This window comes from Triturus cristatus, chromosome 11 (assembly GCF_964204655.1).
Source record: "Triturus cristatus chromosome 11, aTriCri1.1, whole genome shotgun sequence".
NCBI lineage: Eukaryota > Metazoa > Chordata > Amphibia > Caudata > Salamandridae > Triturus > Triturus cristatus.
The window spans coordinates 146,871,189-146,885,092 of NC_140594.1; the positions used below are offsets into that span (position 1 = coordinate 146,871,189).

General features: G+C 51.3%; 1 protein-coding gene across 1 annotated transcript in view; it reads right to left on the minus strand.

Moving 5' to 3' along the window:
- The window catches only part of TCTN2 (tectonic family member 2), a 251,876-nt gene that overhangs the window by 25,411 nt on the left and 212,561 nt on the right, over positions 1-13,904 (minus strand). The gene's annotated exons all lie outside the window — the stretch shown is intronic.

Genomic DNA, 13,904 nt, shown 5'->3' on the forward strand with positions numbered 1-13,904 from the left:
TGTACAAATGAACACATATGTACAGACTGAAAAAGGAAGCATACCTTTATCCACTGTCTTTATATATACTTCTATGAAATATTTGTGTACATAAAAATATATTCAGAAAACAAGCTCCCTATACACCCAAAATCCAAATGATGAAAAAAATGCTTATTCAGGATAGGCCTGTACATCTTGACCACAGGCTGAAAGGCGTCAGATGGTATCACCTATTCAATGCAAACTATCCTGAGCAAGCACTTTTCCTTTTTTAGACTTAAAGATATGACTAGAATAAAAAATGAAATACACATATATATTATGTATAAAATATATAGGGTAAAAAAGTAATCTTAGTTAAGAGATGCCATTAAGTGACTATCTCAGTCTTCAAGGGATACATTTTTCAATGTGTGTCCTCTAAACTATACATACATATGTCATAAATTTTAATTAATGAAATTGGATTCAGCCATTGACAGTACCATAACGGGGAGTCCCACACTCACAAAGTACACCCACCTCTGAAGATCCCTTGCTACTTCGAAAAACACTTGCCTGCATTTCTCATTGGATACAATGCCCATGAAAGACACAGATCTCGATCATGGGGATGAGGAGTAAGGCCCCCTGCCCCCTCCTCCAGCTGCTCTCCATAAGCCTGATGACATTTAGGATATGTTGGAAACCGGGCAACCGGGTTAGCAGTCACCAGGTTCCCAGCACAGTGGTAGCTTGGCTCGAGCGGTTGGGGGTCAGGCACCGTGTTAAGCATACGTCACACCCTCACAATAACCATGCGTTCATCCGTTCCAAAAACGACACTACACCGTAAAAATTATGGAAGTCAAGTTGAAAATATATATGTCTTTATCTTATTTTCTCTTAGTTGCAGGTTTCATCACATAAATACAATACAATAGGATTTTTCTACAAAAGAGCAGGCCAAATAAATAATGCTACTTTGGAATTTCAATAAATAGGTTCAGGTCATCATTAAGCAAAGAATAAATAGATGTGCAATAAATACCGATGGCAAATAAATACAGTGCAGGAATAAATTAGTGGATGACAATAAATAAAGCACCTTCAATAAATAAGGTAAAACAATCAATGACAGTTACAGTTCAAATCATTTTCATGAGGTCACTTGGTCTTACTTTGTCCATACACAACTTAAGGACACTTAGATGGCATGGGGGTGTCCCACCTAGATTGATCAAGGCTGGGGCCTAAGCTGAGGCAGAACAAGGGTAACCTAAAGATCTGGCCCTCCAAACTACACAGCCCCTAACAGATGTCACTGCACCAGTCTCAGTTCACCCCTGGCACTCCCAGGCTGGTTCTAACACCCCTCTAGCCCCTAGAATGGTCTTTTAGGGCTCCACAGGGCCTCAGACGCCCCCTCTACCACTTACTGCCCTTTTCACGATGATCGACTCCGCTCGGCGCCGTGTCGATGTCGTGAGGCGGCTCCGGCTCGATGTCGCTGGGTGGTCTCGACTCGATGTCGCTGGGCGGTCTCGACTCGATGTCGCCTTCCGGCGTCGCAGGGACACTGCCTCCCCGCTTCCGGGTGTCTCCGGAGTGCGATCTCCACTCCCGACCTCCGGCGCGCTTCACGACCTCCGTCGGCGCCCTCACCTCGACCTCGGGTGGCTCCGGGTACGACGTCTGCCTTCTGTCAGCGCCGCTTCTCTACCTCAGGCCCCAGGTCTCCAGGCTTCTCGACGTCAGGATTCCAGGAGGACACCACTGAACAGGTCAGGAACTTGCTGTTCTTCCTTTTTAAGGCCTGTTTCAAACGTTCAGTTCCTTAAGATGGTTCTTCTGGTCTTGGTCCCACACAGGGCTTTAGGCTGGGCTTGGTCAGTAGGGACTAGCATCAAGGGTGGGTTTCTGGACCCCACTCCAAGCACTGGTTTCCACCCCTGCTGCCTTACTCCGACCTCCTTCTATCTCTGTCCTCTCTCTTCTCCAGTCAGTTGCCAACTGCCACTCTGAGATGGCCTCCCAACATTCTAAGCTGCCTCCTACTGTCACAGGGTTCTAGAATGTTACAGAAGGTTCTAGAAACCTCCAGTGGGTTCTGGTGATGTCACAGGTGACAATGGGTGGCCACCATTTTGTGTCTCAGGCCCTCAGACAGAAGTTCCAGGGGTAGGGAAAATGGCTCCCTGACCCTGCATCAACACTAAAAAGTCTGGTGGTTCCCAAAAAGGAAAAATTATAACAGGGTTTGAGGCAGAAGTGGGACAAAATAAATAATAATGAGGAGGGACCACCCAAAGGGCTGACAGGTCTAACAGGATACATTCCGCGTTTGAGGAAAGCTAAGGTTGACAAGAGTGGTACTTCTGAGTTATTTTGCAGGTAATGTCCTTCAAGGATCTTTGAGTGAGAAAAATAGTAAAAAGGTTTTTCCATGTGGTGGGCAGTGGAGTAGAACTATCATAGAGACAGAATTCACCCCTAAGGTTCAGTGAGAATGGAGAACAATAAAAAGGAATATGCCAACTATTGATACTTTTGTGTAGAAAGGAAAAATGATAATTGGAACTATTTGGTACAATGTAGTCATGAACATTGTGGCTAAGAGGCATATGGGACCCACTCCAGGGATACCTTTCTGCTGCAGATGCCTCTGGAGGTCGCCTTAAACAGGAGATCATAAGTTTAGGGAATTTTCTGGGGGCGCAATGGGGGCTGAGGGACGGATATAGGATCTATAAATTATAATTACAAGAATGTAAAGATCCCACCGATAACGCATCAGCAAAACTGAACAAGGCCTTGAGAGGAACCAAACCGGACTTGGCCAACACCAGAGAGCAGGGTATTCCATTGCCCACCCTTGACAGTAACATTACCTGCACAACCACAGGGAACATTTCAGATTAATCACCACAATAGATCAAATTTCTGATTCAGGCCTTTGTTTTGGGGATTGGCTCTTTACCACAGCAATTAGCTATTCTTCTCTTACCCAATAATAGTGCAATTGCAACTAATCACCTCGAAGAAGCTGGGGTTTTCTTAACACATACCAGCAGCACCAATAAACGTGATGGGGCAATGTGCGTACCCAACCTGGCAGTCAACATCCAAAAGATTAACATCCATGCCGCATGTAACAAATCTGCCACCAAGTGGTGACATGCGGAGCAGCTTGGTTCCTCATCCAGACCAAAGGACTTCAGTTGGAGCAGTATAGTCTATGTGGCTATTTATAGAGTAGTGATATTTGCCTGCTATTTAAGGAGATATGCCTTATTTGGGAACAACAAGAATTCAATCTCTTACCCTTTAAGGACATCCCCAGATCCATGTTTCAGTGTTCCAAGTAGCCCTATACCAACAGCACGCATCAATGTGTAAGCAACTATCACATGTGTGAAATCAAACAAGTATTGCCACTCCTTCAGGAAGGAGGGGTAATTTTTCTGCGGAGTGTGCATAATTAAAAAATATAAGAAACATCTAATACTGTTGTATCTGCTAGCATTTTAAAATGGGCCAGAGTTCAGAACTGCCAATCACGATAAAAATCTCCTAGCCTAAGCAGTTCGATGTGTTTCAGCTGATGCTGGAATTTGTGCCTACTAGTGACCTTCAAACAGCGACTTTCTACCAGAGGCAAAGCCAGGGAATAGAGCACTAGAGCCCCAACACACACCACTAGCCGATGCAAGGTCCACAACATGCATGCCACTGTATTTACACATGTAGAGTGAAGGTCTAGGCATGGGCTACCCCAATATGATATTCAGACGGCAAGGAGCTACCACCTCAGACTCTACTGCAACGTGCAGTAAAGGGTATGCTCATGATACCAGTGATGGAGTTGTTTCTTACCTGTAACTCCAGTTCTCTCATAGGGGAATTTCTATAATAGTCCTAAGCACTAAATAGTGAATAGTCCTGCCCATGTGCAGGGACCCCGGAGCACTTTTTCACAATATATCTTCTTGAATGTAGATGTTCGCCTTTCTTCAGGAAGGCCTGCAGAGTCACTTAAGGAAGAACAATATTATGAAGCCTATAGGGATAGGCTACAATGGCCCAAGTCTTTATCTTTGTATACGAGTATAGTTTCGTGATGTTTTAATATAAACGCATACATCTCATTCACTAACCCTTTTTTGAAGGGAGTAAGGAGAAGGAGGAGTGTAGAACAGTGTTGCCCCATACACTGCCATTATACGAGTTAAAAATAAAGGCTGTGCCTTTAAGAACCCAGTGACCCCCAGTATATCATCATGCTGAACAAGTGACAGTTGCTTCAGTTCTTTTTTTGAGGCGATGCGTGAATCAAATGTATGTCCCATGGTTACTTCTGTTCACTCCGCCGGGGAGAAGGGAGCTTTGCTTATGACTATAATGGAAGTTCCCCTAAGAGAACTGGAGTTACAGGTAAGAAACGATTCCTTCTCTCGTAGGGGATTTGCATTTATAGTCATAAGCTCTGAATAGAGTAGTAAGCCCATCCATACTAAGAATGGTGGAGAAGACAGAGACTGAACCAAGGTAGCCATTTAAGTGAAGAGATTTCGGAGGAAGCAAAACCAAAGGGGATGATGGACGGAGTGTTGAACATTGCAAGCACTCAGCCCCAGTCAACTGATCTGGGTTTAATCCATCATCATTCTTTAGCTCACTCCGCCACCCCATTTCAGACATGACCATATGCAAATCAGTCTGACACTGTGCCTCATGGGAACAGTCCAGCCCGAACTGCCAAGCCATATCTTCCCTGGACCGGAAACAAGCTTCCTGGGACCGGTTTCTGGCTAATCAGCCATCATCAGCCAGGCTACCTTGAATCCAGGGGCAAAGTGAGCAAGGGACCCACGTCTGGCCATACCCTGCCAACTTAGGGCGAACAAAGCAAAACCAAAGAGGATGATGGACGGAGTGTGTTGAACATTGCAAGCACTCAGCCCCAGTCAACTGATCTGGGTTTAATCCATCATCATTCTTTAGCTCACTCCGCCACCCCAGTTCAGACATGGCCATATGCAAATCAGTCTGACCCTGTACCACATGGGAACAGTCCAGCCCGAACTGCCAAGCCATGTCTTCCCTGGACCAGAAACAAGCATCCTGGGACCAGTTTCTGGCTAATCAGCCATTATCAGCCAGGCTAGCTTGAATCCAGTGGCAAAGTGAGCGAGTCCTACTTGAGCGTCTGTTCTAGCCTCAGAGTCTAGGCAGTAATGCTTGGTGAATGTATCAATAGATCGCCACGTGGCTGCTTTGCACATATCCGGAATAGGGATATTTCTCAATAAAGCAAAAGTAGCCGCTTGTAGTGGAGCGTGCTTTTGGTTTAGCTGATATTGACTTGTTAGCTTTCCGATAGCACAATAAGATACAGGAAACTATCCATCGGGAAATGGATTACTTGGAAGTGGCTAATATCGTATGGACCGGACCATAGTTGATAAACAGTCGGTTCGATCTGCAGATGTCTCGTGTCTTATCAAGCTAAAACTTCAAGATTCTTCTCACATCTATAAGAATGAAGAGATCTCTCAGCTGGAGAAGAGGGATTCTGAAAGAATGTTGCAAATGATACTGTCTAATTAACATGGAAATCCGAAATAAAGTTAGGGCGGAATTTCGGGTGAGTTCTCATAACCACTTTGCTAGAGTGAAAAACAGTGTATGGTTCATGAGAGTATAATGTTTGGATCTCGCTAATCCTGCGAGCTTATGCGATTGCCACAAGAAAAGCAGGTTTCCATGATAGATGTTGAAGAGATGCCTTGTATATGGGCTCAAATGCGTCGTGCATGAGCCTGGAAAGGAATACATTGAGTTCCCAGGGAGGTGAGGGACGCCTAATGGGAGGGAAAACCTTCTTCAAACCCTCTAGAAAATCCTTCATTACGGGGATTCTGAAAAAAGAGGTTTGTGAAGGACATTACCTGTAGGGAGTAAGAGCTGTCAGGTGGACCCTTATGGAAGAGAATTGCAAGCCATGTTTTGCCAATTGAAGTAAGTATGGTAAAATGACTTCTTCCTGGCAAGTTGTAGGGTCCACGTTCTTAGAGGAACACCATATGCAAAACCTCTTCCATTTGAAGGCATATGCTGAATGTGTTGAAGGCCGCTTCACCTCTTTTAGGATGTCCATGCAGTTTTGTAGCAGAGTCAAGAGTCAGTCCTGTACTAGCACAGGAGCCATGCTACCAAATTCAAAGATGAGGGATGGGGATGTGGAGATGTACCATCTGGTCTCCGAACTTCGTTAGAAGGTCTGGTGCATGGCAGCGTGAGATGTGGCTGGTCGGACCAGTGAAGAAGGCCCGTGAACCACCTTTGATGTTGCCAATCTGGAGCTATAAGGATCATCTTGGCTCCCGAGTGGGATAACTTAATGAGGACTGAAGGTATCAGGAGAATTGGTACAAAGGCATAAAGAAATCTGCCGAACCAGTTGATCCATAGGACATTTTCCAGTGTCCCTGGCTGGAAGAACCTCGAGGCGAAGCTGCGGCATTTTTTGTTTTCTGCGGTGGTGAAAAAGTCAATGGCTGGAGTGCCCCACAGTTTGAAGAAGTTTTGAACGACGTCATTGTGTAAGACCCACACTTGATTTTCTTGCAGAAGTCTGCTGAGAGAGTCTGCCTGAGTATTTTGGACACCTGGAAGGTGAGTTACTGTGATTGTTAGGTCCCTGGCTATGAGTAATTTCCAGATAGTTTGAGCCTCGTGTGAAAAGGGTCTGGACCTCGTCACTCCCTGCTTGTTGAGGCAGTACATCTCTGACCTCCTGGTCAGGGACCTGCTCTCACCCCAGCACCTCCGCTGGTGTGCCGCTTCTGCCATGTTGGACGCTGCCCTGATCAGCAGGGTTTGAGTCGGCACTCTGCCGGTTTTTACTGTTGGGTATCGTAATTATTTTGTATTGTGCCTCTTTATTGTGCCCGTTACCTGTTTGTCTTATTGTGCATCTTCAGTGCCTGCTCTCTGAGCCCTTTCCCCGCTGCTTCTCTCTGTGCCCTTGTCCCACCGCTGCTGCCCTCGCGGCCCCTCCACCCCCTCGACTCTCCCAGCTCCCGCCTCCCAGCTGTACTTTCCCTCCCCCTGCCCTATTTAATGGCGGCTGCTGCAGGGGTAGCGGAGCAAGACCTCTGACCTCCCTGTCAGGGACCTGCTCTCACCCCCGCAGCTCTGCTGGTGTGCCGCTTCTGCCATGCTGGACGCTACCCTGATCAGCAGGGTTCGAGTTCACGCTCCGCCGGTTTTTACTGTAGGGCATTGTTATTATTTTGTATTGTGCCTGTTTGCCTGATTGTGCCTCTTCTATGCCAGCTCTCTGTGCCCGTTTCCCACTACTGCTCTCTGTGCCCTTTGCCCGCCGCTGCTGCCTCCGCGGCCCCTCCCCCTGACTCTCCCCGTTTCCGCCTCCCAGCTGCACTTTCCCTCCCCCTTCCCTATTTAATGGCGACCGTGCCGAAGGCGCGCCAAAGGCAAGCCCGACTGCGCCAATCCGCGACCCGACCGCGGCCAACGCCAGGAACCCTGGATCTCCAACCATACACCGCTACGAAGCAGCTACCCTCCTTGCACTCAACCCCGGGAGGAACAACAACTGCCATCGTTCCACGGCGAGCACCACCCACGGACAATTCTCCTGCCGTCAGACCTTCCCCACCATCGGCACCCTTACGGCCACCACCCCCGCACCGAATGCCAACACCTTCGATTCCCTGAGGTGCATCCTTCTCAACGTCCGCTCCCTGGACAGACACGCCATAGAGATCTGGGACCTCCTCGACACCCTCTCACCAGACGTTGCCTTCTTCACAGAAACCTGGACCAATGCCTTCTCCGCCCCCAACATCGACACGGCCATCACCAACGTATACAAGGTCCAGAGGTAAGACCGCTCCAACCGGCCAAGAGGAGGACTCGCCATCGCACACAAGAGCTCCCTCCAACTCACCACCTCCACCACGAATGACGCCCAGTCCACCACCGAACACCTTCACTTCCAGATTCAGGACAGCCCTAGAACCACCATTCGCGGCACCCTCGCCTACAGACCCCCCCCCGAACCTCGCACCCCGTTCGCCACGACCATCGCCGACCTCATCGCACCCCACGCCATCCCCTACACGGACTACATGCTCATCGGATACCTGAACTTCCACCTCGACAACCCCAGCGATCCCAACACCAACACCCTACTGGACAACCTCGCAAACATCGGCCTGAAACAGCTCGTCACCACACCCACCCACAAGGCAGGACACACCCTCGACCCCATCTTCGCAGGAGGCAACAACATCCTCTGCAGCCACACCACGCAACTCCCGTGGCCGGACCACTACTGCGTACACTTCAACATCAACAAACCCACAGCCCCCGAAACGACGACACGTCCTCCACGAAGAAACTGGAGAAAAATCAGAGGAACAGCTCAACCACACCCTCAACAACGCCCTCACCACCTCGACCGACGCCAACCTCATAGCCAAGGAACTCCACAGATAGATCTCCAACTGCGCAGACGAAATCGCCCCCCAATGCAACTACGACAGACAGCACCCCAGGAAAGCCACCTAGTTCACCACTGACCTACCGGAACCCAGACACAACTGCAGACGTCTCGACAAGATTTGGCGAAACAGCAAAACACCAGAAGATCGCACCACCTACAAGAACGCCATGACGGAATACCACCATTGCCTCAGATCCACCAAAAGGACCTTCATCCGAAACAAGATCACCGCCAACTCCAGAAACTCCAAGGAACTCTTCAGCGTCATCCAGGAGTTCACCAAGCCCCCCCAGTGAGGCCACAGACATCACCCCCTCCCAGGACCTCTGCGATGAACTCAGATCCTACTTCCATATGAAAATCAAGGGACTCTACGACCACTTTAACGACCAGACACCGAAACCACCTTCCTCCCCAGCAACACCAGCCGGCCCACCAGCCCCTCCTGGACCCCAGTCACCATCAAGATCACCACCTCAACCTTGAAAGGCATCCACTGAAGGGCCCCCACGCACCCCTGCTCACCGCATATCTACCACAGAGCCACCACCACCATCGCGCCCGAACTACGAACACCACCTTCAAGACCGGCATCTTTCCCAGCGACTGGAAACGCGCAGAAGTCAGACCCCTGCTCAAGAAGCAGTCAGCAGACCCCACGAACCTGAAGAACTACCGACCCATCTCCCTCGTCCCCTACGCAGCCAAAGTCACACAGAAGATCGTCAATGCCCAGCTAGCAACATTCATCAAAGAAAACTCCATCCTTGACCCCTCCCAATCCAGATTCCGAAGCAATCACAGCACCAAGACCGCCTTCCTCGCCACCACGTACGACATCCGCTCCCTCCTCAACCAGGAACACGCCACGGTACTGATCCTACTCGACCTCTCTGCAGCTTTCAACACCGTCTCCCACCACACAAACATTGACGGACTCAACGATGCCGGCATACAGGGAACCGCCCTCGAATGGATACGCTCCTTCCTCCCCAAACCCACGGAAATCAACTGCGGACCACCCCAAGGATCGTCGCTGAGCCCCACGCTCTTCAACATCTACATGGCCCGCTCACTGCCGTCGTCAGACAGCATAGACTCAGCATAGTATCCTACGCCGACGACACCCAGCTCATCCTCACCCTCACCAAGGATCCTGTCACCAACAGACTCAATTTCCAGGAAGGAATGAAGGACCTCTCATCCTGGATGAGCGGCAGCTACCTGAAGCTCAACTCCGAGAAGACAGAGGTCCTCGTCCTCAGACCCTCCCAATCCGCATGGGACAACACCTGGTGGCTCACCACCCTTGGCAGCCCTCCAACCCCCACGGATCACGCCCGAAACCTCTGCATCATACTCGACACATCCCTCTCCATGACCAGACAGGTCAACTCCGTCGCCTCCAGCTGCTTCAACACCCTCCGCATCCTCCGAAAAACCTTCAAATGGATCCGCCCAGGATCAAAGAAAACCATCATACACGCACTCATAACCAGCAGACTGGACTAATGTCTCTTACAGATATATCGTTACACAAGTAGTAACTTGTGCATCTGAAAGAGACACGTTAGTGATAGATTCCTTACCTTAGAATAGATACCCCAGCAATACCAACACTGGTGGAGGGTCTGCGAACAATATTACACCAGAAAGTCACGGAGCACAGAACGGCTAAAGAAGCCGTCTCTCCGGACCTGACTGTCAAGGCAGTAATGCTTGGTAAACGTGTGCAACGAGGCCCACGTAGCTGCCAGACAAATGTCCTGCAAGGGAACGCCACGTCCCAAGGCAGTAGTGGATGCAGTTGCCCTGGTCGAATGGGCACGCAGCCCCACAGGAGGCTCCTTCTTAGCCAAGGAGTAACATGCTTTGATACACAGAATGACCCACCACGAGATGGTCCATTTGTGCACAGCCCAACCTTTTTTGGTGCCCACATAGCCAACAAAGAGCTGGTCATCCACCCAGAACTGCTGTGTACGCTTCAGATAGAATGCGAGCACACGTTTTGGGTCTAGACGGTGGAGCCTCTCCTCCTCCCTTGAAGGATGCGGAGGCGGAAAGAAGGTAGGCAAAGTGATGGTCTGCCCGGTGTGGAAGTGCGTGACAACCTTTGGCAAAAAAGAAGGACGGGTCCTTAAAATCACCTTGTCCGGATGAACAGAAAGGAAAGGAGGTTTAGAAGAAAGAGCCTGGAGCTCACTCACTCTTCTGGCAGAGGTGATAGCTACCAGGAAAGCTGACTGGAGAGTAAGAAGACGCACAGGACAGGTATGAAGGGGCTCGAAGGGAGCGCACATCAGATATGTCAAGACAAGGTTTAAGTCCCACTGAGGCATTATGAACTGCACCGGAGGAAACGTGTGCGTAATGCCCTTCAGGAAACGGTTAACAACCGGGGACTTGAAAAGAAAAGGCTGATCTGGAAGCCGTAAAAGGCGAAGATGGCCGAAAGATAACCTTTGATAGTACCCAGAACAGAGCCCTGCTGGGCCAAGGAAAGACGGAACAGAAGAACTTCGGAAAAAGGGGCCGAAAGGGGATCCACAGTCTTAGCTGTGCACCATGCCACAAACTTGTTCCATCTGCAGGCGTATGCCATTTTAGTGGAGGGACGCCTGGCTGCCAGAATGACATCACAGACTTCGGGAGGAAGATCAAAAGCTATCAACTGTCGCCGCTCAATCTCCACGTATGGAGTTGGAGACTGGACAGGTTCTGTTGGAGGATGTCCCCTGCTGCTGCGACAGAAGATCCTCCCGAAGAGGCAGCCAGATCGGGGGGTCGATCGCAATGCTGAGTAGCTCAGAATGCCAGTATCTTCGTGCCCAATCCGGAGCCACCGGGATGACTTGGGCCCGGCGGCGCAGAATCTTTTTCAGCACTCTGGGCAGAAGGTGTATAGGCGGAAAGGGGTACAACCGACCGCAACTCCACTCGCGACGAAAAGCGCCGCCTAGCAAGTGCCGCCTTAGAAATTCCAACGGGAAGAACTGATGACATTGCACGTTCTTTTCGGTGGCGAATGGATCTAACCAAGGCTCTCCCCACTGCTGAAAGAGACCTTGCGCCACGTCTGAGTTCAGACGCCATTCGTGATCCATCAAGCACCGGCGGTTGAGTTTGTCCGCCCTGGCGTTCAGAGAACCTGCCAGGTTTTGAACCACCAAGGTAATGCCTTGATGTTCCAGCCATGTCCAGAGGCACAGAGCCTCCTGACATAGGGTCCAGGACCCCACCCCGCCCTGTTTCTTGCAATACCACATGGCGGTGGTGTTGTCCGTGAACACCTGCACCACACTTCCCTGGACAGAGGGAAGGAATGCCTTCAGTGCAAGACGGATCGCCCGAAGCTCCAAAAGGTTGATGTGGAGCCGGGCCTCTGCCGGAGACCAGAGGCCTCTGATCTCCGCCTACCCCAAGTGGCCTCCCCATCCCAGGAGGGACGCATCCGTCACCACTGTGTACTCCGGTTGACGAAGGGAGAGGGTATGCCAGTGACCCAATCGCGATTCGTGAGCCACCACTGCAATTGTCGTGCAGTGCTCTCCGAGATCTGGACATGATCGGACAGGTTGCCCTGATGCTGCGCCCACTGGAACTTCAGGTCCCACTGCAGAGCCCGCATATGCCATCTGGCACGTTGCACTAGCAGGATGCAGGAGGCCATCAGGCGCAGGAGCCGGAGGGTTATCCTGACTGAAACCCGGGATAGAGGCTGAAAGATCGGAATCATAGCCTGAATATCCTGGACTCGCTGCTTGGGAGGATAAACCAGAAACTGCGTCGAATCCAGAACGGCTCCGATAAAGGGGAACTTCTGAGAGGGACTCAGGTGTGACTTCGGCACGTTGATGGAGAACCCCAGCAAATGCAGGAGGTCGGCCATAGTCTAAAGGTGGGTGACGACTGTCTGGGGCGAGCCCGCCCTCAATAACCAGTCGTCGAGGTAGGGGAAGATTGACACCCCTGACCTGCGCAGATCAGCTGCGACCACTGCCATCACTTTTGTGAACACCCGAGGGGCGCTGGTAAGGCCGAAGGGGAGCATGGCAAACTGAAAATGCTTGTGGCCTACCGTGAACCGCAGGTAACGCCGGTGGACCGGCAGCACGGGGATGTGAAAATATGCGTCCTTCAAGTCCAACGCTACCATCCAGTCTCCAGGGTCGAGGGCAGCCAAGACCTGAGCCAGAGTCAACATCTTGAACTTCTCCTTCTGGAGGAAGCGATTGACGTTCCTGAGGTCCAAGATGGGGAGCAGGCCCCCTTTGTCCTTCTTGGGGACCAGAAAGTAGTGGGAATAACAACCACGTCCTACTTCTGGCCCAGGAATGCGCTCAATGGCCCCCTTGGCCAAGAGGGCCGTAACTTTCTGCTGGAGAAGCAACAAGTGATCCCCCGACATGCGGTGGCACCAAGGTGGCATGGCGGGAGGGGAGGAGTGAAAGGGAAGAGAATAACCCCCGCGGATGATCTGCAACACCCACTTGTCCTATGTGATATTGCGCCAGTGGTGGCGGATCCTGCCACCCACCGGCGTGGGGTGCTCCACAAAGCTCGGATTAGGAAGGTTTGGAGGTAGAAGCAGCAGGGGCGGAGGTGGACTGCCCCCCACGCTGATTCCCAGAGCCGCCCCTGCGGAGGCCGCGTCCGCAGCCGCGCTGAGGCTGGTTCTGCACAGGCTTGTTGAAGGAACGTGCCTGGGCGCCCCTGCCTTGGCCACGAAAGGAACGAAACCCAAGAGTGGCTGTGCTCTTAGTGGACGAGAACAACCGCTTACCAAACTGCTCCAGCTTCTTAGAGTCCTTATCCGGTGGAGCCGTGGGAAAGGCACTCTGCGATGTTGAGGCCTGGATGACCAGACTCTCAGGCGTGGGACGAGTGGTCAGAAACGCGGGGTCACCAGGCACCGGGCGGTGATGCCTGGCGACATTCTTATCCACAGGGGCCCCTGTGGCCGGCTGGAAACAAGTGCCCAACAGGACCTCGGTGAGGGCATCGTTGAAGGGAAGCAGTGGCTCCGACGAAGTTGAAGCCGTCTGGAGCACCTGAGTAAGGAGGTTAGTTTTGAGGGCCACTGTAGGAAGCTCAAGGTTGAGGACCTCATCAGCCCAACGGAGCACCATCGTGTAGGAAGCGCCCTCCTCCATCGTAGGTGGGGGAGAGGCAAACCCTGGGTCAGAGGAGACATCAAGGTCGCCGGCGTCCTCCAGATAGTCCACCCAGTCCTGCTCGGAGTCACATTGAGGGGAAAGAGGGTCCTTGGACCCCTCAAGTCATCCTCCACCTCCGTTGCAGGAGGAACCGGTCGCGGCGGCAGAGCGGAGAGGGTACAAACGGCGTCGGAAACGGCACCGTGAACGGTGCCGGCCGGGGTCGGGCTGATACCAAAGGGGATGATGGA